General features: G+C 49.8%; 1 long non-coding RNA gene across 2 annotated transcripts in view; it reads left to right on the plus strand.

Moving 5' to 3' along the window:
• Positions 1-26,469, plus strand: part of LOC143816692 (uncharacterized) — a 38,285-nt gene that overhangs the window by 2,022 nt on the left and 9,794 nt on the right. Inside the window, exons 2-3 of one of the 2 annotated variants that reach the window (XR_013223981.1) lie at positions 14,814-14,895; positions 17,075-17,154. This is a non-coding gene — a long non-coding RNA (uncharacterized LOC143816692). Of the gene's footprint in view, positions 1-14,813; positions 14,896-17,074; positions 17,155-26,469 lie in introns of those variants that run through there. The other variant, XR_013223980.1, reaches the window with a different exon arrangement.

The following is a 26,469-nucleotide window of genomic DNA, read 5'->3' on the forward strand; positions in this document are numbered from 1 at the left end:
AGAGCTGTGTGTACGGTGTGCGTGCACCAGAGGCAGAGCTGTGTGTAATGTGTGCGTGCACCAGAGGCAGAGCTGTGTGTAATGTGTGCGTGCACCAGAGGCAGAGCTGTGTGTAATGTGTACGTGCACCAGAGGCAGAGCTGTGTGTAATCTGTACGTGCACCAGAGGCAGAGCTGTGTGTAATGTGTGCGTGCACCAGAGGCAGAGCTGTGTGTACGGTGTGCGTGCACCAGAGGCAGAGCTGTGTGTAATGTGTACGTGCACCAGAGGCAGAGCTGTGTGTACCGTGTGCGTGCACCAGAGGCAGAGCTGTGTGTAATGTGTACGTGCACCAGAGGCAGAGCTGTGTGTAATGTGTGCGTGCACCAGAGGCAGAGCTGTGTGTACGGTGTGCGTGCACCAGAGGCAGAGCTGTGTGTAATGTGTGCGTGCACCAGAGGCAGAGCTGTGTGTACGGTGTGCGTGCACCAGAGGCAGAGCTGTGTGTACCGTGTGCGTGCACCAGAGGCAGAGCTGTGTGTACGGTGTGCGTGCACCAGAGGCAGAGCTGTGTGTACCGTGTGCGTGCACCAGAGGCAGAGCTGTGTGTAATGTGTGCGTGCACCAGAGGCAGAGCTGTGTGTAATGTGTACGTGCACCAGAGGCAGAGCTGTGTGTACGGTGTTGTGAATTTGGATTCTGGGCTCCCCCGGTGGCTACTGGTGGAATTGAACTTGTGACATCATCTTCCCTGTTCACCTGTTCTGATTAGATCTGGGTGTCGCTATATAACCTGGCTTCTCTGTTAGATGCTTGCCGGTCAACAATGTTATCAGAAGCCTCTCTGTGCTTGTTCCTGCTCCCAGACATCTACTAGATAAGTTGGACATTCGTCCATGTTTTGTTTTTGTATTTTGGTTCCAGTTCACAGCTGCAGTTTCGTTACTGTGTCTGGAAAGCTCTTGTTGATCAGGAATTGCCACTCTGGTATTATGAGTTAATGCCAGAGTCCTAAAGTAATTTCTGGATGTGTTTTGTTAGGGTTTTCTACTGACCATGAAAGTATGCTTTCTGTCTTCTGCTATCTAGAAAGCGGACCTCAAATTTGCTAAAACTATTTTCCTGCTGCGTTTGTTATTTCTTCTAAAATCACCGCCAATATATGTGGGGGGCCTCTGTCTCCTTTTTTTTGGGCATTTCTCTAGAGGTGAGTCAGGTCTTATATTTCCCTCTGCTAGCATTATTTAGTTCTCCGGCCGGCGCTGGGCATATAGGGATAAAAAGTAGGACATGCTACCTGGCTACTTCTAGATGATGCGGTAGGTTTAGTTCATGGTCAGTATAGTTACATCTTCCAAGAGCTTGTTCCTATAGAGGCCTATGCTAGTTCTCTGGCCATGGAGATCATGACAGTTTGACCGGCCTACTAAAGGGTTAAAATCCTTGGCTGAGAAAGGAGAGAAAATAGAAGTCTGCTGAGAGTTTTTTTTTTTTTTTTTTCTCTGTGCTCTTAATTGGATCACTTGCCAGTCTGTCTATGCTGCAGTCTTTTTTTTTTTTTTTTTTTCTCTCCTTATAATCTTTGAATGGCTTTGTGTTCACCTGTTAATAATGGATCTTCAGAGTGTAACTGCAGGTTTGAATAATCTCACCACGAAAGTACAAAATTTGCAAGATTTTATTATTCATGCTCCGGTATCTGAGCCGAGAATTCCTTGGCCGGAATTCTTCTCAGGGAATAGATCTAGCTTTCAGAATTTTAGAAATAATTGTAAGCTATTTTTGTCCCTGAAATCTCGTTCTGCTGGAGACCCTGCACAGCAGGTTGGGATTGTGATTTCCTTGCTCCGGGGCGACCCTCAAGACTGGGCTTTTGCATTGGCACCAGGGGATCCTGCGTTGCGCAATGTGGATGCGTTTTTTTTGGCCTTGGGCTTGCTGTATGAGGAACCTCATTTGGAACTTCAGGCAGAAAAAACTTTGATGTCCCTATCGCAGGGGCAAGATGAAGCTGAAATTTACTGCCAAAGATTCCGTAAATGGTCTGTGCTTACTCAGTGGAATGAGTGTGCCTTGGCGGCTACTTTCAGAGAGGGTCTCTCTGATGCCATTAAGGATGTTATGGTGGGGTTCCCTGTGCCTGCGGGTCTGAATGAGTCCATGACAATGGCCATTCAGATCGATAGGCGTCTGCGGGAGCGCAAACCAGTGCACCATCTGGCGGTGTCCACTGAGAAGACGCCAGAAAGCATGCAGTGTGATAGAATTCTGTCCAGAAGCGAGCGGCAGAATTTTAGACGGAAAAATGGGTTGTGTTTCTATTGTGGGGATTCTACTCATGTTATATCAGCATGCTCTAAGCGTACTAAAAAGCTTGATAAATCCGTTTCCATTGGCACTTTACAGTCTAAATTTATTTTGTCTGTGACCCTGATTTGCTCTTTGTCATCTATTACTACTGACGCCTATATCGACTCTGGCGCCGCTTTGAGTCTTATGGATTGGTCCTTTGCCAATCGTTGTGGGTATGATTTAGAGCCTTTGGAAACTCTTATTCCTCTGAAGGGGATTGACTCCACCCCATTGGCTAATAATAAACCACAATACTGGACACAAGTGACTATGTGTATTAATCCGGATCACCAGGAGACTATTCGTTTTCTGGTGCTGTATAATCTACATGATGATTTGGTGCTGGGATTGCCATGGCTGCAGTCTCACAACCCAGTCCTTGACTGGAGAGCTATGTCTGTGTTGAGCTGGGGATGTAAGGGGACTCATGGGGACGTACCTTTGGTTTCCATTTCATCATCTATTCCCTCTGAAATTCCTGAGTTCCTGTCTGATTATCGTGACGTCTTTGAAGAACCCAAGCTGGGTTCACTACCTCCGCACCGTGAGTGCGATTGTGCTATAGATTTAATTCCGGGTAGTAAATACCCAAAGGGTCGTTTATTTAATCTGTCTGTGCCTGAACATACTGCTATGCGAGAATATATAAAGGAGTCCTTGGAAAAGGGACATATTCGTCCATCGTCATCTCCCTTAGGAGCCGGTTTTTTCTTTGTGTCAAAAAAAGACGGCTCTTTGAGACCATGTATTGATTATCGGCTTTTGAATAAAATCACGGTTAAATATCAATACCCATTGCCGTTGCTGACTGATTTGTTTGCTCGCATAAAGGGGGCCAAGTGGTTCTCTAAGATTGATCTCCGTGGGGCGTATAATTTGGTGCGGATCAGGCAGGGGGATGAGTGGAAAACCGCATTTAATACGCCCGAGGGCCACTTTGAGTATTTGGTGATGCCTTTTGGTCTTTCTAATGCCCCTTCAGTCTTCCAGTCCTTTATGCATGATATTTTCCGCGATTTTTTGGATAAATTTATGATAGTGTATCTGGATGATATTCTGATTTTTTCGGATGACTGGGACTCTCATGTCCGGCAAGTTAAGAGGGTTTTTCAGGTTTTGCGGTCTAATTCTCTGTGTGTCAAGGGTTCTAAGTGCGTTTTTGGGGTTCAGAGAATTTCCTTTTTGGGATATATTTTTTCTCCCTCTTCCATTGAGATGGATCCTGTCAAGGTTCAAGCTATTTGTGATTGGACGCAGCCCTCTTCTCTTAAAAGTCTTCAGAAATTTTTGGGCTTTGCCAACTTTTATCGTCGATTTATTTCTGGTTTTTCGGATGTCGTTAAGCCATTGACCGATTTGACTAGACAGGGTGCTGATGTTGCTAATTGGTCCCCTGATGCTGTGGAGGCCTTTCAGGAGCTTAAGCGCTGTTTTTCTTCTGCCCCTGTGTTGCGTCAGCCTGATGTGACTCTTCCTTTTCAGGTTGAGGTCGACGCTTCTGAGATCGGAGCTGGGGCAGTGTTGTCGCAGAAAAGTTCTGACTGCGCCGTGATGAGGCCTTGTGCCTTCTTTTCCCGTAAATTTTCGCCCGCTGAGCGGAATTATGATGTTGGGAATCGGGAGCTTTTGGCCATGAAGTGGGCGTTTGAGGAGTGGCGCCATTGGCTCGAGGGGGCCAGACATCAGGTGGTGGTATTGACTGACCACAAAAATTTGATTTATCTTGAGACCGCCAGGCGCCTGAATCCTAGACAGGCGCGCTGGTCATTATTTTTTTCTCGGTTTAATTTTGTGGTATCGTACCTACCAGGTTCTAAGAATGTTAAGGCGGATGCCCTTTCTAGGAGTTTTGAGCCTGATTCACCTGGCAACTCTGACCCCACAGGTATTCTTAAGGAGGGAGTTATCTTGTCAGCCGTTTCTCCAGACCTGCGGCGGGCCTTGCAGGAGTTTCAGGCGGATAGACCGGATCGTTGTCCGCCTGATAGGCTGTTTGTTCCTGATGATTGGACCAGTAAAGTCATCTCTGAGGTGCATTCTTCTGCGTTGGCAGGTCATCCTGGAATTTTTGGTACCAGGGATTTGGTGGCAAGATCCTTCTGGTGGCCTTCCCTGTCACGAGATGTGCGAGGCTTTGTGCAGTCTTGTGACGTTTGTGCTCGGGCCAAGCCTTGTTGTTCTCGGGCTAGTGGATTATTGTTGCCCTTGCCTATTCCTAAGAGGCCTTGGACACACATCTCGATGGATTTTATTTCAGATCTGCCTGTTTCTCAGAAGATGTCTGTCATCTGGGTGGTGTGTGACCGTTTTTCTAAGATGGTTCATTTGGTTCCCCTGCCCAAATTGCCTTCTTCTTCCGAGTTGGTGCCCCTGTTTTTTCAAAATGTTGTTCGTTTGCATGGTATTCCTGAGAATATCGTTTCTGACAGAGGAACCCAATTTGTGTCTAGATTTTGGCGGGCATTCTGTGCTAGGATGGGCATAGATTTGTCTTTTTCGTCTGCTTTTCACCCTCAGACTAATGGCCAGACCGAGCGGACTAATCAGACCCTGGAGACATATCTGAGGTGTTTTGTGTCTGCTGACCAGGATGATTGGGTTGCTTTTTTGCCATTGGCGGAGTTCGCCCTCAATAATCGGGCCAGCTCTGCCACCTTGGTTTCCCCGTTTTTCTGTAATTCGGGGTTCCATCCTCGATTTTCCTCCGGTCAGATGGAATCCTCGGATTGTCCTGGAGTGGATGCGGTGGTGGAGAGATTGCATCATATCTGGGGGCAGGTGATGGACAATTTAAAGTTGTCCCAGGAGAAGACTCAGCTTTTTGCCAACCGTCACCGTCGTGTTGGTCCTCGGCTTTGTGTTGGAGATTTGGTGTGGTTGTCTTCTCGTTTTGTCCCTATGAGGGTCTCATCTCCTAAGTTTAAGCCTCGGTTCATCGGTCCGTATAAAATATTGGAGATTCTTAACCCTGTTTCCTTCCGTTTGGACCTCCCTGCATCCTTTTCTATTCATAACGTTTTTCATCGGTCGTTATTGCGCAGGTATGAGGCACCGGTTGTGCCTTCCGTTGAGCCTCCTGCTCCGGTGTTGGTTGAGGGTGAGTTGGAGTACGTTGTGGAAAAAATCCTAGACTCCCGTGTTTCCAGACGGAGACTCCAGTATCTGGTCAAGTGGAAGGGATATGGCCAGGAGGATAATTCTTGGGTCACTGCATCTGATGTTCATGCCTCTGATCTGGTTCGTGCCTTTCATAGGGCCCATCCTGATCGCCCTGGTGGTTCTGGTGAGGGTTCGGTGCCCCCTCCTTGAGGGGGGGGTACTGTTGTGAATTTGGATTCTGGGCTCCCCCGGTGGCTACTGGTGGAATTGAACTTGTGACATCATCTTCCCTGTTCACCTGTTCTGATTAGATCTGGGTGTCGCTATATAACCTGGCTTCTCTGTTAGATGCTTGCCGGTCAACAATGTTATCAGAAGCCTCTCTGTGCTTGTTCCTGCTCCCAGACATCTACTAGATAAGTTGGACATTCGTCCATGTTTTGTTTTTGTATTTTGGTTCCAGTTCACAGCTGCAGTTTCGTTACTGTGTCTGGAAAGCTCTTGTTGATCAGGAATTGCCACTCTGGTATTATGAGTTAATGCCAGAGTCCTAAAGTAATTTCTGGATGTGTTTTGTTAGGGTTTTCTACTGACCATGAAAGTATGCTTTCTGTCTTCTGCTATCTAGAAAGCGGACCTCAAATTTGCTAAAACTATTTTCCTGCTGCGTTTGTTATTTCTTCTAAAATCACCGCCAATATATGTGGGGGGCCTCTGTCTCCTTTTTTTTGGGCATTTCTCTAGAGGTGAGTCAGGTCTTATATTTCCCTCTGCTAGCATTATTTAGTTCTCCGGCCGGCGCTGGGCATATAGGGATAAAAAGTAGGACATGCTACCTGGCTACTTCTAGATGATGCGGTAGGTTTAGTTCATGGTCAGTATAGTTACATCTTCCAAGAGCTTGTTCCTATAGAGGCCTATGCTAGTTCTCTGGCCATGGAGATCATGACAGTACGGTGTGCGTGCACCAGAGGCAGAGCTGTGTGTACCGTGTGCGTGCACCAGAGGCAGAGCTGTGTGTACGGTGTGCGTGCACCAGAGGCAGAGCTGTGTGTACCGTGTGCGTGCACCAGAGGCAGAGCTGTGTGTAATGTGTGCGTGCACCAGAGGCAGAGCTGTGTGTAATGTGTGCGTGCACCAGAGGCAGAGCTGTGTGTAATGTGTGCGTGCACCAGAGGCAGAGCTGTGTGTAATGTGTGCGTGCACCAGAGGCAGAGCTGTGTGTAATGTGTGCGTGCACCAGAGGCAGAGCTGTGTGTAATGTGTGCGTGCACCAGAGGCAGAGCTGTGTGTAATGTGTACGTGCACCAGAGGCAGAGCTGTGTGTACTGTGTGCGTGCACCAGAGGCAGAGCTGTGTGTAATGTGTGCGTGCACCAGAGGCAGAGCTGTGTGTAATGTGTGCGTGCACCAGAGGCAGAGCTGTGTGTACGGTGTGCGTGCACCAGAGGCAGAGCTGTGTGTAATGTGTGCGTGCACCAGAGGCAGAGCTGTGTGTAATGTGTGCGTGCACCAGAGGCAGAGCTGTGTGTAATGTGTACGTGCACCAGAGGCAGAGCTGTGTGTACGGTGTGCGTGCACCAGAGGCAGAGCTGTGTGTACCGTGTGCGTGCACCAGAGGCAGAGCTGTGTGTACGGTGTGCGTGCACCAGAGGCAGAGCTGTGTGTAATGTGTGCGTGCACCAGAGGCAGAGCTGTGTGTAATGTGTGCGGGCACCAGAGGCAGAGCTGTGTGTAATGTGTGCGTGCACCAGAGGCAGAGCTGTGTGTAATGTGTGCGTGCACCAGAGGCAGAGCTGTGTGTAATGTGTGCGTGCACCAGAGGCAGAGCTGTGTGTAATGTGTGCGTGCACCAGAGGCAGAGCTGTGTGTAATGTGTGCGTGCACCAGAGGCAGAGCTGTGTGTACGGTGTGCGTGCACCAGAGGCAGAGCTGTGTGTAATGTGTGCGTGCACCAGAGGCAGAGCTGTGTGTAATGTGTGCGTGCACCAGAGGCAGAGCTGTGTGTAATGTGTACGTGCACCAGAGGCAGAGCTGTGTGTACCGTGTGCGTGCACCAGAGGCAGAGCTGTGTGTACCGTGTGCGTGCACCAGAGGCAGAGCTGTGTGTACCGTGTGCGTGCACCAGAGGCAGAGCTGTGTGTACGGTGTGCGTGCACCAGAGGCAGAGCTGTGTGTACCGTGTGCGTGCACCAGAGGCAGAGCTGTGTGTACGGTGTGCGTGCACCAGAGGCAGAGCTGTGTGTACCGTGTGCGTGCACCAGAGGCAGAGCTGTGTGTAATGTGTGCGTGCACCAGAGGCAGAGCTGTGTGTACCGTGTGCGTGCACCAGAGGCAGAGCTGTGTGTAATGTGTGCGTGCACCAGAGGCAGAGCTGTGTGTAATGTGTGCGTGCACCAGAGGCAGAGCTGTGTGTAATGTGTGCGTGCACCAGAGGCAGAGCTGTGTGTAATGTGTACGTGCACCAGAGGCAGAGCTGTGTGTACGGTGTGCGTGCACCAGAGGCAGAGCTGTGTGTACCGTGTGCGTGCACCAGAGGCAGAGCTGTGTGTACGGTGTGCGTGCACCAGAGGCAGAGCTGTGTGTACGGTGTGCGTGCACCAGAGGCAGAGCTGTGTGTACGGTGTGCGTGCACCAGAGGCAGAGCTGTGTGTACGGTGTGCGTGCACCAGAGGCAGAGCTGTGTGTACGGTGTGCGTGCACCAGAGGCAGAGCTGTGTGTACGGTGTGCGTGCACCAGAGGCAGAGCTGTGTGTACGGTGTGCGTGCACCAGAGGCAGAGCTGTGTGTACCGTGTGCGTGCACCAGAGGCAGAGCTGTGTGTACGGTGTGCGTGCACCAGAGGCAGAGCTGTGTGTACCGTGTGCGTGCACCAGAGGCAGAGCTGTGTGTACGGTGTGCGTGCACCAGAGGCAGAGCTGTGTGTACCGTGTGCGTGCACCAGAGGCAGAGCTGTGTGTAATGTGTGCGTGCACCAGAGGCAGAGCTGTGTGTACCGTGTGCGTGCACCAGAGGCAGAGCTGAGTGTACCGTGTGCTTGAGGCAGAGCTGTGTGTATAACATACATGCACCAGAGGCAGAGCTGTGCTTACCGTGTGCAGCCTGCAGAGCTGTGTGTATCAGATATACATGCACCAGAGGCAGAGCTGTGTGTACGGTGTGCGTGCACCAGAGGCAGAACTGTGTGTACCGTGTGCGTGCACCAGAGGCAGAGCTGTGTGTATGGTGTGCGTGCACCAGAGGCAGAGCTGTGTGTACCGTGTGCGTGCACCAGAGGCAGAGCTGTGTGTAATGTGTGCGTGCACCAGAGGCAGAGCTGTGTGTAATGTGTGCGTGCACCAGAGGCAGAGCTGTGTGTACCGTGTGCGTGCACCAGAGGCAGAGCTGTGTGTAATGTGTGCGTGCACCAGAGGCAGAGCTGTGTGTAATGTGTACGTGCACCAGAGGCAGAGCTGTGTGTACCGTGTGCGTGCACCAGAGGCAGAGCTGTGTGTACCGTGTGCTTGAGGCAGAGCTGTGTGTACCGTGTGCTTGAGGCAGAGCTGTGTGTATAACATACATGCACCAGAGGCAGAGCTGTGCTTACCGTGTGCAGCCTGCAGAGCTGTGTGTATCAGATATACATGCACCAGAGGCAGAGCTGTGTGTACGGTGTGCGTGCACCAGAGGCAGAGCTGTGTGTACCGTGTGCGTGCACCAGAGGCAGAGCTGTGTGTAATGTGTGCGTGCACCAGAGGCAGAGCTGTGTGTAATGTGTGCGTGCACCAGAGGCAGAGCTGTGTGTAATGTGTGCGTGCACCAGAGGCAGAGCTGTGTGTACGGTGTGCGTGCACCAGAGGCAGAGCTGTGTGTAATGTGTGCGTGCACCAGAGGCAGAGCTGTGTGTAATGTGTGCGTGCACCAGAGGCAGAGCTGTGTGTAATGTGTGCGTGCACCAGAGGCAGAGCTGTGTGTAATGTGTACGTGCACCAGAGGCAGAGCTGTGTGTACGGTGTGCGTGCACCAGAGGCAGAGCTGTGTGTACCGTGTGCGTGCATCAGAGGCAGAGCTGTGTGTACGGTGTGCGTGCACCAGAGGCAGAGCTGTGTGTACCGTGTGCGTGCACCAGAGGCAGAGCTGTGTGTAATGTGTGCGTGCACCAGAGGCAGAGCTGTGTGTACGGTGTGCGTGCACCAGAGGCAGAGCTGTGTGTAATGTGTGCGTGCACCAGAGGCAGAGCTGTGTGTAATGTGTGCGTGCACCAGAGGCAGAGCTGTGTGTAATGTGTACGTGCACCAGAGGCAGAGCTGTGTGTACGGTGTGCGTGCACCAGAGGCAGAGCTGTGTGTACCGTGTGCGTGCACCAGAGGCAGAGCTGTGTGTACGGTGTGCGTGCACCAGAGGCAGAGCTGTGTGTAATGTGTGCGTGCACCAGAGGCAGAGCTGTGTGTAATGTGTGCGTGCACCAGAGGCAGAGCTGTGTGTAATGTGTGCGTGCACCAGAGGCAGAGCTGTGTGTAATGTGTGCGTGCACCAGAGGCAGAGCTGTGTGTAATGTGTGCGTGCACCAGAGGCAGAGCTGTGTGTAATGTGTGCGTGCACCAGAGGCAGAGCTGTGTGTAATGTGTACGTGCACCAGAGGCAGAGCTGTGTGTACTGTGTGCGTGCACCAGAGGCAGAGCTGTGTGTAATGTGTGCGTGCACCAGAGGCAGAGCTGTGTGTAATGTGTGCGTGCACCAGAGGCAGAGCTGTGTGTACGGTGTGCGTGCACCAGAGGCAGAGCTGTGTGTAATGTGTGCGTGCACCAGAGGCAGAGCTGTGTGTAATGTGTGCGTGCACCAGAGGCAGAGCTGTGTGTAATGTGTACGTGCACCAGAGGCAGAGCTGTGTGTACGGTGTGCGTGCACCAGAGGCAGAGCTGTGTGTACCGTGTGCGTGCACCAGAGGCAGAGCTGTGTGTACGGTGTGCGTGCACCAGAGGCAGAGCTGTGTGTAATGTGTGCGTGCACCAGAGGCAGAGCTGTGTGTAATGTGTGCGGGCACCAGAGGCAGAGCTGTGTGTAATGTGTGCGTGCACCAGAGGCAGAGCTGTGTGTAATGTGTGCGTGCACCAGAGGCAGAGCTGTGTGTAATGTGTGCGTGCACCAGAGGCAGAGCTGTGTGTAATGTGTGCGTGCACCAGAGGCAGAGCTGTGTGTAATGTGTGCGTGCACCAGAGGCAGAGCTGTGTGTACGGTGTGCGTGCACCAGAGGCAGAGCTGTGTGTAATGTGTGCGTGCACCAGAGGCAGAGCTGTGTGTAATGTGTGCGTGCACCAGAGGCAGAGCTGTGTGTAATGTGTACGTGCACCAGAGGCAGAGCTGTGTGTACCGTGTGCGTGCACCAGAGGCAGAGCTGTGTGTACCGTGTGCGTGCACCAGAGGCAGAGCTGTGTGTACCGTGTGCGTGCACCAGAGGCAGAGCTGTGTGTACCGTGTGCGTGCACCAGAGGCAGAGCTGTGTGTACCGTGTGCGTGCACCAGAGGCAGAGCTGTGTGTACGGTGTGCGTGCACCAGAGGCAGAGCTGTGTGTACCGTGTGCGTGCACCAGAGGCAGAGCTGTGTGTAATGTGTGCGTGCACCAGAGGCAGAGCTGTGTGTACCGTGTGCGTGCACCAGAGGCAGAGCTGTGTGTAATGTGTGCGTGCACCAGAGGCAGAGCTGTGTGTAATGTGTGCGTGCACCAGAGGCAGAGCTGTGTGTAATGTGTGCGTGCACCAGAGGCAGAGCTGTGTGTAATGTGTACGTGCACCAGAGGCAGAGCTGTGTGTACGGTGTGCGTGCACCAGAGGCAGAGCTGTGTGTACCGTGTGCGTGCACCAGAGGCAGAGCTGTGTGTACGGTGTGCGTGCACCAGAGGCAGAGCTGTGTGTACGGTGTGCGTGCACCAGAGGCAGAGCTGTGTGTACGGTGTGCGTGCACCAGAGGCAGAGCTGTGTGTACGGTGTGCGTGCACCAGAGGCAGAGCTGTGTGTACGGTGTGCGTGCACCAGAGGCAGAGCTGTGTGTACGGTGTGCGTGCACCAGAGGCAGAGCTGTGTGTACGGTGTGCGTGCACCAGAGGCAGAGCTGTGTGTACCGTGTGCGTGCACCAGAGGCAGAGCTGTGTGTACGGTGTGCGTGCACCAGAGGCAGAGCTGTGTGTACCGTGTGCGTGCACCAGAGGCAGAGCTGTGTGTACGGTGTGCGTGCACCAGAGGCAGAGCTGTGTGTACCGTGTGCGTGCACCAGAGGCAGAGCTGTGTGTAATGTGTGCGTGCACCAGAGGCAGAGCTGTGTGTACCGTGTGCGTGCACCAGAGGCAGAGCTGAGTGTACCGTGTGCTTGAGGCAGAGCTGTGTGTATAACATACATGCACCAGAGGCAGAGCTGTGCTTACCGTGTGCAGCCTGCAGAGCTGTGTGTATCAGATATACATGCACCAGAGGCAGAGCTGTGTGTACGGTGTGCGTGCACCAGAGGCAGAACTGTGTGTACCGTGTGCGTGCACCAGAGGCAGAGCTGTGTGTATGGTGTGCGTGCACCAGAGGCAGAGCTGTGTGTACCGTGTGCGTGCACCAGAGGCAGAGCTGTGTGTAATGTGTGCGTGCACCAGAGGCAGAGCTGTGTGTAATGTGTGCGTGCACCAGAGGCAGAGCTGTGTGTACCGTGTGCGTGCACCAGAGGCAGAGCTGTGTGTAATGTGTGCGTGCACCAGAGGCAGAGCTGTGTGTAATGTGTACGTGCACCAGAGGCAGAGCTGTGTGTACCGTGTGCGTGCACCAGAGGCAGAGCTGTGTGTACCGTGTGCTTGAGGCAGAGCTGTGTGTACCGTGTGCTTGAGGCAGAGCTGTGTGTATAACATACATGCACCAGAGGCAGAGCTGTGCTTACCGTGTGCAGCCTGCAGAGCTGTGTGTATCAGATATACATGCACCAGAGGCAGAGCTGTGTGTACGGTGTGCGTGCACCAGAGGCAGAGCTGTGTGTACCGTGTGCGTGCACCAGAGGCAGAGCTGTGTGTAATGTGTGCGTGCACCAGAGGCAGAGCTGTGTGTAATGTGTGCGTGCACCAGAGGCAGAGCTGTGTGTAATGTGTGCGTGCACCAGAGGCAGAGCTGTGTGTACGGTGTGCGTGCACCAGAGGCAGAGCTGTGTGTAATGTGTGCGTGCACCAGAGGCAGAGCTGTGTGTAATGTGTGCGTGCACCAGAGGCAGAGCTGTGTGTAATGTGTACGTGCACCAGAGGCAGAGCTGTGTGTACGGTGTGCGTGCACCAGAGGCAGAGCTGTGTGTACCGTGTGCGTGCACCAGAGGCAGAGCTGTGTGTACGGTGTGCGTGCACCAGAGGCAGAGCTGTGTGTACCGTGTGCGTGCACCAGAGGCAGAGCTGTGTGTAATGTGTGCGTGCACCAGAGGCAGAGCTGTGTGTACGGTGTGCGTGCACCAGAGGCAGAGCTGTGTGTAATGAGTGCGTGCACCAGAGGCAGAGCTGTGTGTAATGTGTGCGTGCACCAGAGGCAGAGCTGTGTGTAATGTGTACGTGCACCAGAGGCAGAGCTGTGTGTACGGTGTGCGTGCAACAGAGGCAGAGCTGTGTGTACCGTGTGCGTGCACCAGAGGCAGAGCTGTGTGTACGGTGTGCGTGCACCAGAGGCAGAGCTGTGTGTACCGTGTGCGTGCACCAGAGGCAGAGCTGTGTGTACGGTGTGCGTGCACCAGAGGCAGAGCTGTGTGTACGGTGTGCGTGCACCAGAGGCAGAGCTGTGTGTACGGTGTGCGTGCACCAGAGGCAGAGCTGTATGTACGGTGTGCGTGCACCAGAGGCAGAGCTGTGTGTACGGTGTGCGTGCACCAGAGGCAGAGCTGTGTGTACCGTGTGCGTGCACCAGAGGCAGAGCTGTGTGTACGGTGTGCGTGCACCAGAGGCAGGGCTGTGTGTACCGTGTGCGTGCACCAGAGGCAGAGCTGTGTGTACGGTGTGCGTGCACCAGAGGCAGAGCTGTGTGTACCGTGTGCGTGCACCAGAGGCAGAGCTGTGTGTAATGTGTGCGTGCACCAGAGGCAGAGCTGTGTGTACCGTGTGCGTGCACCAGAGGCAGAGCTGAGTGTACCGTGTGCTTGAGGCAGAGCTGTGTGTATAACATACATGCACCAGAGGCAGAGCTGTGCTTACCGTGTGCAGCCTGCAGAGCTGTGTGTATCAGATATACATGCACCAGAGGCAGAGCTGTGTGTACGGTGTGCGTGCACCAGAGGCAGAGCTGTGTGTACCGTGTGCGTGCACCAGAGGCAGAGCTGTGTGTATGGTGTGCGTGCACCAGAGGCAGAGCTGTGTGTACCGTGTGCGTGCACCAGAGGCAGAGCTGTGTGTAATGTGTGCGTGCACCAGAGGCAGAGCTGTGTGTAATGTGTGCGTGCACCAGAGGCAGAGCTGTGTGTACCGTGTGCGTGCACCAGAGGCAGAGCTGTGTGTAATGTGTGCGTGCACCAGAGGCAGAGCTGTGTGTAATGTGTACGTGCACCAGAGGCAGAGCTGTGTGTACCGTGTGCGTGCACCAGAGGCAGAGCTGTGTGTACCGTGTGCTTGAGGCAGAGCTGTGTGTACCGTGTGCTTGAGGCAGAGCTGTGTGTATAACATACATGCACCAGAGGCAGAGCTGTGCTTACCGTGTGCAGCCTGCAGAGCTGTGTGTATCAGATATACATGCACCAGAGGCAGAGCTGTGTGTACGGTGTGCGTGCACCAGAGGCAGAGCTGTGTGTACCGTGTGCTTGAGGCAGAGCTGTGTGTACCGTGTGCTTGAGGCAGAGCTGTGTGTATAACATACATGCACCAGAGGCAGAGCTGTGCTTACCGTGTGCAGCCTGCAGAGCTGTGTGTATCAGATATACATGCACCAGAGGCTAGAGCTGTTTGTAACATGTACATTCACCAGAGACAGAGCTGTGCGTAAGGTGTGCGTGCACCAGAGTCAAAGCTGGGTGCAACTTGTGCGTGCAACAGAGGCGGGGCTGGGTGTAAGGTGTACATGCACCTGAGGCAGAGCTGTGCGCGTGCACAGAGGCACAGTTGTTCATAACACGGAAAGGCAATATTTTCTAAGGACTCATTGTAAATACGTAATAATTCATTATGATTATAAGTGAGCCATATATACAGCCCTTAATTCTGACATGACAAAATCAGCTGCATTCACTGTAAACTGTAAAATTATAACAATTGCAGGGAGAATAATTTGTATAAGTTTCTTCAGCTGCAAAAAATTCATGGAATCCTTACATTTTTTATGGACAGTGTATAAAAGTGCTTTATTTTATCCTCAGATCCATATTTAGCTTTTCTCACCCCGGTCCACTTGACTTTCTTCTGCTTCACGTCTAGGTTTGCAAGCTCTCTGGCATGCTACCACGTGTTTATTTCCTGGGCTTAAATGAGGCTTTCCCAGACACACACCTGGGTCTTGGTAAGACTTTTTAGTATGACTTATGATATTAATCCGAAAGAAGTCTTTATTCTGCCATAGATATATACAACGTTTCGGCCATATTGGCCTTTATCAAGTATTATATCAATATGTATTTATCATACTTGATAAAGGCCAATATGGCCGAAACGTTGTATATATCTATGGCAGAATAAAGACTTCTTTTTGATACCACTTTTTTCACCTGGAACGGATGCTGCTTCTTTTTCTACAATTGTGAGTACTGTTCAGTTTGGATCCTTGAACTTTGGAGCGTGCATCCTAACACTCTGGTGCTGTTGGTTAGACTTGTTTACTTATGATATTAATCCGGTCATAATACCTGCATAAACCCCTACGCGCGTTTCAATAGATTCTTCTTCCACGGGCGTCCATACGCCCCCGGAAGAAGAATCTATTGAAACGTGCGTAGGTGTTTATTTATTATTATTAATATTATTTATTTATATAGCACCATTGATTCCATGGTGCTGTACATGAGAAGGGGTTACATACAAGTTACAGATATCACTTACAGTAAACAAACTAACAATGACAGACTGATACAGAGGGGCGAGGACCCTGCCCTTGCAGGCTTACATTCTACAGGATTATGGGGAAGGAGACAATAGGTTGAGGGTTGCTGCAGCTCCGGCGTTGGTGAGACGGTAGCTTCAGTAGTGATGAGGAGGCAGCGGGGTCAGTGCAGGCTGTAGGCTTTCCTGAAGAGATGGGTTTTCAGGTTTCGTCTGAAGGATCCGAATGTGGTTGATAGTCGGACGTGTTTGGGGCAAAGAATTCCAGAGGATGGGGGATATTCGGGAGAAGTCTTGGAGGCGATTGGATGAGGAGCAAATAAGTGTGGCGGAGAGAAGGAGGTCTTGGGAGGACCAGAGATTACGTGAGGGAAGATATTGGGAGATTAGTTCAGAGGTATATGGAGGGGGACAGGTTATGGATGGCTTTGTAGGTCAGTATTAGTAATTTGAACTGGATACGCTGAGGGAATGGGAGCCAGTTAAGAGATTTGCAGAGGGGGGAAGCAGGGGAGTAGCGAGGAGAGAGATGAATTAGTCGGGCAGCAGAGTTAAGGATGAACTGGAGAGGTGAAAGGGTGTTAGCAGGGAGGCCGCAGAAAAGGATGTTGCAGTAGTCAAGGCGGGAGATGATGAGGGCATGCACAAGCATTTTAGTAGATTGACAGTTGAGGAAAGGACGGATTCTGGAGATGTTTTTGAGCTGGAGGCGACAGGAGGTGGAAAGAGCTTGGATGTGCGGTTTGAAGGACAGGGCAGAGTCGAAGGTTACTCCGAGGCAGTGGACTTCCGGTACGGGGGAAAGCATGATGTCATTGATTGCGATAGATAGGTCAGGTTTATGCAGGTCTCGTGTGGTTTCACGGAGGTAATTATGACCGGATTAATTTTGTTATAGTGGCTGCAAGAGCCCATATTTAGTACATGCACTGAAGCACTTTTGGCAGGGGTCTCTTTTAGGTAATTTGTCCGGGATATTATCTGGGATTTGTTTGATAATGTCTGTAGGAACGCCACTTGAGGCTCATTTAATATTTGCCACATAGGTTATACTATATAGCTATCTGTGTATATGCACTGAAGCACTTTGGCTGGGGTTTCTTTTCAGGTTTTGTCCAGGATATTATCTGGGAATTGCATGGCAATGTCTATAGAAACGCCATTTGAGGCTCATTTAATATTTGCTACATAGGTTATGTTATACAGCCATCTGTGTAGCTACACGGGATTTGGTTTAGACTGGAGGCATTTCTACAATTAAGTGTGTATTTGAATTAAGGTTTTATCATGCGGGTACTGGGTAGACTACAGCTGATTACCCGGGCCCCTGCGATATCCCTCAGACTAGGGAAACCCTGTCTGTCCCTCTCCCAGAATTTACACTGATGGTGTGCTTGTCTGGGCCACCAGGCCTGACCCTGACTCCTGTTTCAATCCTGTGCTGAAACCTCCACCCGCCACCCAGTGATTAGACCACACACCAACCCCTACAGAAAGCACAGACAGGGAAAACTAAAAACGCACCACGCCGCAGACTCACAGGAAAACACTATAATGTGCACAGGGCAAAACAAATACAAGTATAGGAAGGAGAAATATGACAAAGGATAATACACCACCAGATACGATATTTCTTCTCCTAGACCACCACTCCAGACCGAGATCACCAGGCACAAGACACAAGCTATAATCGGCGACGCCCAAAGTCCAGAATGACTATTTAACCCCTTCATGACCCAGCCTATTTTGGCCTTAATGACCTTGCCGTTTTTTGCAATTCTGACCAGTGTCCCTTTATGATGTAATAACTCGGGAACGCTTCAACGGATCCCAGCGATTCTGAGATTGTTTTTTCGTGACATATTGGGCTTCATGTTAGTGGTAAATTTAGGTCGATAATTTCTGCGTTTATTTGTGAAAAAAATGGAAATTTGGCGAAAATTTTGAAAATTTTGCAATTTTCACATTTTGAATTTTTATTCTGTTAAACCAGAGAGATATGTGACACAAAATAGTTAATAAATAACATTTCCCACATGTCTACTTTACATCAGCACAATTTTGGAAACAACATTTTTTTTTGCTAGGAAGTTATAAGGGTTAAAATTTGACCAGTGATTTCTCACTTTTACAACAAAATTTACAAAACCATTTTTTTTAGGGACCACCTCACATTTGAAGTCAATTTGAGGGTTCTATATGGCTGAAAATACCCAAAAGTGACACCATTCTAAAAACTGCACCCCTCAAGGTGCTCAAAACCACATTCAAGAAGTTTATTAACCCTTCAGGTGTTTCACAGCAGCAGAAGCAACATGGAAGGAAAAAATGAACATTTAACTTTTTAGTCACAAAAATGATCTTTTAGCAACAATTTTTTTATTTTCCCAAGGGTAAAAGGAGAAACTGGACCACGAAAGTTGTTGTCCAATTTGTTCTGAGTACGCTGATACCTCATATGTGGGGGTAAACCACTGTTTGGGCGCACGGCAGAACTCGGAAGGGAAGGAGCGCCATTTGACTTTTTGAATGAAAAATTGGCTCCAATCTTTAGCGGACACCATGTCGCGTTTGGAGAGCCCCCGTGTGCCTAAACATTGGAGCTCCCCCACAAGTGACCCCATTTTGGAAACTAGACGCCCCAAGGAACTTATCTAGATGCATAGTGAGCACTTTAAACCCCCAGGTGCTTCACAAATTGATCCGTAAAAATGAAAAAGTACTTTTTTTTCACAAAAAAATTATTTTAGCCTCAATTTTTTAATTTTCACATGGGCAACAGGATAAAATGGATCCTAAAATTTGTTGGGCAATTTCTCCTGAGTACACTGATACCTCACATGTGGGGGTAAACCACTGTTTGGGCACATGGTAAGGCTCGGAAGGGAAGGAGCGCCATTTGACTTTTTGAATGAAAAATTATCTCCATCGTTAGCGGACACCATGTCGCGTTTGGAGAGCCCCTGTGTGCCTAAACATTGGAGCTTCCCCACAAGTGACCCCATTTTGGAAAGGAGACCCCCCAAGGAACTTATCTAGATGCATAGTGAGCACTTTAAACCCTCAGGTGCTTCACAAATTGATCCGTAAAAATGAAAAAGTACTTTTTTTTCACAAAAAAATTCTTTTAGCCTCAATTTTTTAATTTTCACATGGGCGACAGGATAAAATGGATCCTAAAATTTGTTGGGCAATTTCTCCTGAGTACGCCGATACCTCATATGTGGGGGTAAACCACTGTTTGGGTGCATGGCAAGGCTCGGAAGGGAAGGCACCCCATTTGACTTTTTGAATGGAAAATGAGCTCCAATCGTTAGCGGACACCATGTCACGTTTGGAGAGCCCCTGTGTGCCTAAACATTGGAGCTCCCCCACAAGTGACCCCATTTTGGAAACTAGACCCCCCAAGGAACTTATCTAGATGCATAGTGAGCACTTTAAACCAACAAGTGCTTCACAGAAATTTATAACGCAGAGCCGTGAAAATAAAAAATAATTTTTCTTTCCTCAAAAATGATTTTTAGCCCAGAATTTTTTATTTTCTCAAGGGTAACAGGAGAAATTGGATCCCAAATGTTGTTGTCCAGTTTCTCCTGAGTACGATGATACCGCATATGTGGGGGTAAACCACTGTTTGGGTGCACGGCAGGGCTTGGAAGGGAATGCACGCCATTTGGCTTTTTGAATGGAAAATTAGCTCCAATCATTAGCGGACACCATGTCACGTTTGGAGAGCCCCTGTGTGCCTAAACATTGGAGCTTCCCCATAAGTGACCCCATTTTGGAAACTAGACCTCCCAAGGAACTAATCTAGATGTGTGGTGAGCACTTTGAACCCCCAAGTGCTTCACAGAAGTTTATAACGCAGAGCCATGAAAATAAAAAATAATTTTTTTAGCCCTGAATTTTTTATTTTCCAAAGGGTAACAGGGGAAATTTGACTCCAATAGTTGTTGTCCAGTTTCTCCTGAGTATGCTGATACCCCATATGTGGGGGTAAACCACTGTTTGGGCACATGCCGGGGCTTGGAAGTGAAGTAGTGATGTTTTGAAATGCAGACTTTGATGGAATGCTCTGCGGTCGTCACGTTGCGTTTGCAGAGCCCCTGATGTGCCTAAACAGTAGAAACCCCCCACAAGTGACCCCATTTTGGAAACTAAACCCCCAAGGGAACTTATCTAGATGTGTGGTGAGCACTTTGAACCCCCAAGTGCTTCACAGAAGTTTATAACGCAGAGCCGTGAAAATAAAAAATCATTTTTCTTTCCTCAAAAATAATTTTTTAGCCCGCAATTTTTTATTTTCCCAAGGGTTACAGGAGAAATTGGACCCCAAAAGTTGTTGATCAGTTTCTCCTAAGTACGCTTGTACCCCATATGTGGAGGTAAACCACTGTTTGGGCACACGTCGGGGTTCGGAAGGGAGAGAGCACCATTTTACTTTTTCAACGCAAGATTGGCTGGAATCAATGGTGGCGCCGTGTCGCGTTTGGAGACCCCCTGATGTGCCTAAAAAGTGGAAACCCCTCAATTCTAACCCCAACACACCCCTAACTCTAATCCCAACCCTAACCACAACCCTAACCCCAACACACCCCTAACCCTAGTCTTACCCCTAATTCCAACCCCAACCCTAAGGCTATGTGCTCACGTTGCGGATTTGTGTGGATTTTTCCGCAGTTTTTGAAAAATCTGCAGGTAAAACGCACTGCTCTTTACCTGCGGATTTACCGCGGATTTCCAGTGTTTTTTGTGTGGATTTCACTTGCGGATTCCTATTATGGAGCAGGTGTAAAACGCTGCGTAATTGCACAAAGAATTGACATGCTGCGGAAAATACAACGCAGCGTTTCCGCGCTGTATTTTCCGCACCATGGGCACAGCGGATTTGGTTTTCCATAGGTTTACGTGGTACTGTAAACGTGATGGAAAACTGATACGAATCCGCAGCGACCAATCCGCTGCGGATCCGCAGCCAAATCCGCACCGTGTGCACATAGCCTAATTCTAACCCTAATTCCAACCCTAACCCTAATTCTAACCCTAATTCTAACCCTAATTCTAACCCTAGCCCTAAGTGCAACCCTAGCCCTAAGTGCAACCCTAGCCCTAAGTGCATCCCTAGCCCTAAGTGCATCCCTAGCCCTAAGTGCATCCCTAGCCCTAAGTGCAACCCTAGCCCTAAGTGCAACCCTAAGTGCAACCCTAAGTGCAACCTTAGCCCTAAGTGCAACCCTAAGTGCAACCCTAAGTGCAACCCTAAGTGCAACCCTAGCCCTAAGTCCAACCCTAAGTGCAACCCTAAGTGCAACCCTAGCCCTAAGTGCAACCCTAAGTGCAACCCTAGCCCTAAGTGCAACCCTAAGTGCAACCCTAGCCCTAAGTGCAACCCTAGCCCTAAGTGCAACCCTAACCCTAAGTGCAACCCTAAGTGCAACCCTAGCCCTAAGTCCAACCCTAAGTCCAACCCTAAGTGCAACCCTAAGTGCAACCCTAGCCCTAAGTGCAACCCTAAGTGCAACCCTAGCCCTAAGTGCAACCCTAAGTGCAACCCTAGCCCTAAGTGCAACCCTAGCCCTAAGTGCAACCCTAAGTGCAACCCTAACCCTAAGTGCAACCCTAACCCTAAGTGCAACCCTAAGTGCAACCCTAAGTGCAACCCTACCCCTAACCCTACCCCTAACCGTACCCCTAACCCTACCCCTACCCCTAACCCTAATGGAAAAACAATAAAAATAATTATATTTTATTATGGGGGTGATAAAGGGTGGGATTTATTTACTATTTTTTTTATTTTGATCGCTGTGATAGAACTTATCACAGCGACCAAAATGTGCAGGAACGAATCTGCCGGCTGGCAGATTCGGCGGGCGCACTGCGCATGCGCCCGCCATTTTCCAAGATGGCGGCGCCCATGAAGAAGACGGCCGGACACCGGGAGGGACATCGGAGCTAGGTAAGTATGGGGGGGTGGGATTGGAACACGGGGGGGGGGGATCGGAGGACCTGGGGAGCGGACAGGAGGACCGGGGGAGCCGACAGGAGGGAGGAGGGGAGCGGAACGGAGATCGGGGCAAAAAGGACGACTGGGGAGGTGATCGGTGGGGTGGGGTGGGGGCAGATCGGGGTCTCCAGCCATGGCAGATGCTATTGCAGCATCGGCCATGGCTGGATTGTAATATTTCACCATTTTCATAGGTGAAATATTACAAATCGCTCTGATTGGCAGTTTCACTTTCAACAGCCAATCAGAGCGATCGTAGCCACGGGGGGGTGAAGCCACCCCCCCTGGGCTGAAGTACAACTCCCCCTCTCCCTGCAGATCGGGTAAAATGGGAGTTAACCCCTTCACCCGATCTGCAGGGACGCGATCATTCTGTGACACAGCATATGCGTCACAGGTCGGATTGGCACCGACTTTCATGACGCATACGCTGTGTCACAGGTCGGGAAGGGGTTAAAGGCCACGGGCGTGACCCAGCCTCCGACCCGATTACCAGCTAGATTAACCCCGGACAGCCTGGATAAACTCTAGCCGGCGCCACTGAGCGTATAGTGGACGAATGTGGAATTACCGCTGTCTGTCGGACGCCCTAGTGTGAATAGCGTCCGACATGACAGGTTTTATCCTTTTGAAATAAATAAAAATATATGTTTTAAAACAAAACATTCTGTGGCCTTTCTAATTTTTTGGAGGCCTTTTGTGGTTGTTATTGTTGAATGTGTTTTGAATTTGGTCAGTGGACTAATATGTATATATACAAACTGCGAGAGCTGCAGCAAATGTGTTTGTAAGTAGACGAAAATCAGTTCTACTGTCCTGTGTTAGTTACTTGTCTCAAGCTGGTAACTCTCCCTTCATGTAAAATAATCTCTGGAGGCAGAATTATCTTCCAGACAACGTCCACCCCATAGCTAGGAAGAGGTAATTTATATAAAGTGATGAAAGATGATTTATCAACAACTAGGCGTCTGATGTGACGCATACACATATCACTCTCCTCTGCAGTCTATAACCTGTTGACCATATTAATACTTTAGATAGGTCAAATGTGGTAACAGACTCCCTTTAAGATCCATGCCACTTTGTATATTAATGACCGAGTCTCAGTTTTAACATTTGACATGGGTCACTTTATGATGTTATAACACTTCGGGAACACTTCAACATATCCCACTGATTCTGAGAATGTTTGTTCTTGACATATTGTACTTTATGGTAGTGGTAAATTTTGGTTAATATGATTTGCGTTTATGAAAATATCGAAAATTTGACAAAAAAATTAAATTTTGAATTTTTATGCCCTTAAACCCGATAGTTATACCACACAAAATTGTTAATAAATAATATTTCTCATATGTCTACTTTACATTAGCATCATTTTTTAAACATTTTTTTTGTTTGGAAGTTAGAAGGATTACAAGTTTATCAGCAATTCTCCATCAAAATATACTAAACCAATTTTGGTTGGAACCACAGCACATTTGAATTGAGGGGCTATATGACAAAAAAATCCAAAAAGTGACACCATTGTAAAAACCGCACCTCAAGGTGCTCAAAACCACATTCACGAAGTGTACTAACCCTTTAGGTTAATTAATTCCGTCACATGCAATATGGAGGGAAAAAATTAAAATGTTACTTTTTACCACAAAATTGTTGCTTTAGCCACAAATTTTTCATTTTCAAAAGGTTAATAGGAGAAAATGGACCATACAATTTGTTGTCCAATTTTCCCTGAGTACGCCGATACCCCATATGTGGTGAAACACTACTATTTGGGTACAGGTTCCCACGTTAGATATGGCGCCAGAACCTCTGCCACTGCTCTGGAGGCAATTTCTCCTGTTCCGCCACCCTTTTGATAACCGTCTGACACGTCTCGATGTCATCACATGGCACAGATTGCCTCGGCTACGAGCTCCATCTGCTTGTGTTGCTGCTGCTGCCATAGCTGTTGCGGCTGTCGGTTACCCTGCACCAGTTGCTTTATCAACTCCTCCATGTTGTCGGCTTTCACTCTTGCAGTCGCTTTTACCCAGGACAAGCGGTGTCTCTGCTGCAGTCACACTGCCCCTCGGGATTTGTACACGTGCTTCTAGCTATATGTGCTGGATCCTTCTTTCCTGAGCTTCCATCGCCGAGGCTACCAACCTCTATGACACATATCCTCAGTGACCTGCCTGGCGGCCATCTTACATGCTATTACCATATATTGTAGTACAAATGTAGTTTTCAGGGGTTTGATACTGGGTTTTCAATCCAATCATCATACCATATACCAAAACTACAGTATTTTTCAACTTTTATTATAGTAGTAATAATAGAAAGTGCAGGATTTTTTTTTAGCTTCATGGTATTTAATTCGATGTATGCTTTCTCAATACTTGGCTATCTATATTTGTGGCAGAGCTTTATCCATGGAAACCTCAATACTCCGCTCCTTACAGGAAACACTATGTGCTGTTGAAGTAATCTGGAAAAGGTAAAAATGTCACACTTCTAATTGAGCTGCCGCTACACATTTACACAAACATCCTTTACTTTCCACTTTAATTTGCCCATCTTCTCCCATTCACAGACGTAATGACAAAACCCATCAGTCTCAGCCACTTCATTGTCACCTATTTGCCGGAAAGAAAGAATCGTTCTATATATTGTGTTTATGACGCATTCCTCCAAGTCTTCCATAGTGCCCTGCTGTTCCCTAGTCATTATCAATAAATGTAACCATCGGCCGCTCTAAAAATGAATTACTTTTCTGTAGGTTCCAATTTTTAAATGATTATAGTCTTGTCTTCTAATGCTTTTATTGAAATTGTTCCAGCTTTCATGTATTATATCTATAATATAACTAGACTGTGGCCCGATTCTAACGCATCGGGTATTCTAGAATATGCATGTCCCCGTAGTATATGGACAATGATGATTCCAGAATTCGCGGCAGACTGTGCCCGTCGCTGATTGGTCGAGGCAACCTTTATGACATCATCGTCGCCATGGCAACCATTATGACATCATCATCGCCATGCTGTGCCCGTCTCTGATTGGTCGAGGCCGCCGGGATTTCCAGGACAGACAGACAGACAGACAGACAGACGGAAAAACCCTTAGACAATTATATATATAGATGCTGGAAGCGTCACTCTGTCCCTCCACTTTATAGACTGCGCAAGCGCAAACGCCTGCGCAGTCTGGACCCCACAGAGTGACGCAGCCCAGGAGATCGTGGTATGCGTAACCACTGAATGCAGACCGCGATCTCTTATTGAGAAGCATGGATGTGCCAGGAGGGTCAGTATATGCTATATTCACCTGTCCCCGTTCCACCGCTGCGCGCCGTTCCGTCTTCTGCATCCTCTGCCTGTGATGTTCAGGTCAGAGGGTGCGATGACGTAGATAGTGCGTGCGCTCTGACTGAACAATCACAGCCAGAAGACCCGGAAGACGGAGTGGCGCACAGCGGTGGAACGGGGACAGGTGAATATGGCAAGTGTCGGGGGCCTGAGCCAGCTGTGACTTCGGCACCTGACTCCCATAGCACCCCGGTGTCCCCGCCTGCTCAGGCACTCGGTGTCCAGCGACGATAGGTGAGTATGTCTTTTTTTTTTTTTTTTAAATCGCAGCTTCATACGGGGCATATTATACTACGGAGCATCTTATGGGGCCATCAACCTTTATGGAGCAGCATACGGGGCATATTATACTATGTAGCATCTTATGGGGGCCATCAATCTTTATGGAGCAGCGTATGGGGCATATGGATGGGAGCAGCACATGACAGAATGGGGCACAGGATGGGAGCAGCACATGACAGGATGGGGGAGCAGCACATTACAGAATGGGGGCGCAGGATGGGAGCAGCACATTACAGAATGGGGGCGCAGGATGGGTGTTGCACATTACAGAATGGAGGCGCAGGATGGGAGCAGCACATGACAGCATGGGGGCGTAGGATGATAGCTGCACATGACAGCATGTGGGGGCAGGATGAGAGCAGCACATGACAGGATGGGAGCAGCACATTGCAGGATGGGGGCAGCACATTACAAAATGGGGGCGCAGGATGGGTGCAGCCCATTACTGAATGGGGGTGCAGGATGGGAGCAGCACATTACAGAATGGGGGCGCAGGATGAGACAGCACATGACAGGATGGGGGCGCAGGATGAGAGCAACACATGACAGGATGGGGGCGCAAGATGGGAGCAGCACATGACAGGATGGGAGCGCAGGATGTGAGCAGCACATACCAGGATGGATGTAGGATGGGAGCAGCACATGATAGCATGGGGCACAGGATGGGAGCACCACATGACAGCATGGGGGCACAGGATAGGAGCAGCACATACCAGAATGGGGGCGCAGGATGGGAGCAGCACATGACAGCATGGGGGTGCAGGATGGGAGCACCACATGACAGGATGGGGGCGCAGGATGGGAGCACCACATGACAGGATTGGGGAGCAGCACATTACAGAATGAGGGCGCAGGATGGGAGCAGCACATTACAGAATGGGGGCACAGGATAGGTGCAGCACATTGCAGGATGGGGGCAGCACATTACAAAATGGGGGCGCAGGATGGGTGCAGTACATTACAGAATGGGAGCGCAGGATGGGAGCAGCACATTACAGAATAGGGGCGCAGGATGGGAGCAGCACATAACAGGATGGGGCACAGGTTGAGAGCAGCACATGACAGGATGGGGGCGCAGGATGAGAGCAGCACATGACAGGATGGGGGCGCAGGATGGAAGCAGCACATACCAGGATGGGGGTGCAGGATGGGAGCAGCACATGATAGCATGGGGGCACAGGATGGGAGCACCACATGACAGCATGTGGGTGCAGGATAGGATCACCACATGACAGGATGGGGCGCAGGATGGGAGCAGCACATGACAGGATGGGGGCGCAGGATGTGAGCAGCACATTGGGGGAGCAGAATGAGAGCAGCACATGACAGGATGGGGGCGCCGGATGAGAGCAGCACATGACAGGATGGGGCGCAGGATGGGAGCAGCACATGACAGGAT

Source organism: Ranitomeya variabilis, chromosome 3 (assembly GCF_051348905.1).
Source record: "Ranitomeya variabilis isolate aRanVar5 chromosome 3, aRanVar5.hap1, whole genome shotgun sequence".
Taxonomy (NCBI): domain Eukaryota; kingdom Metazoa; phylum Chordata; class Amphibia; order Anura; family Dendrobatidae; genus Ranitomeya; species Ranitomeya variabilis.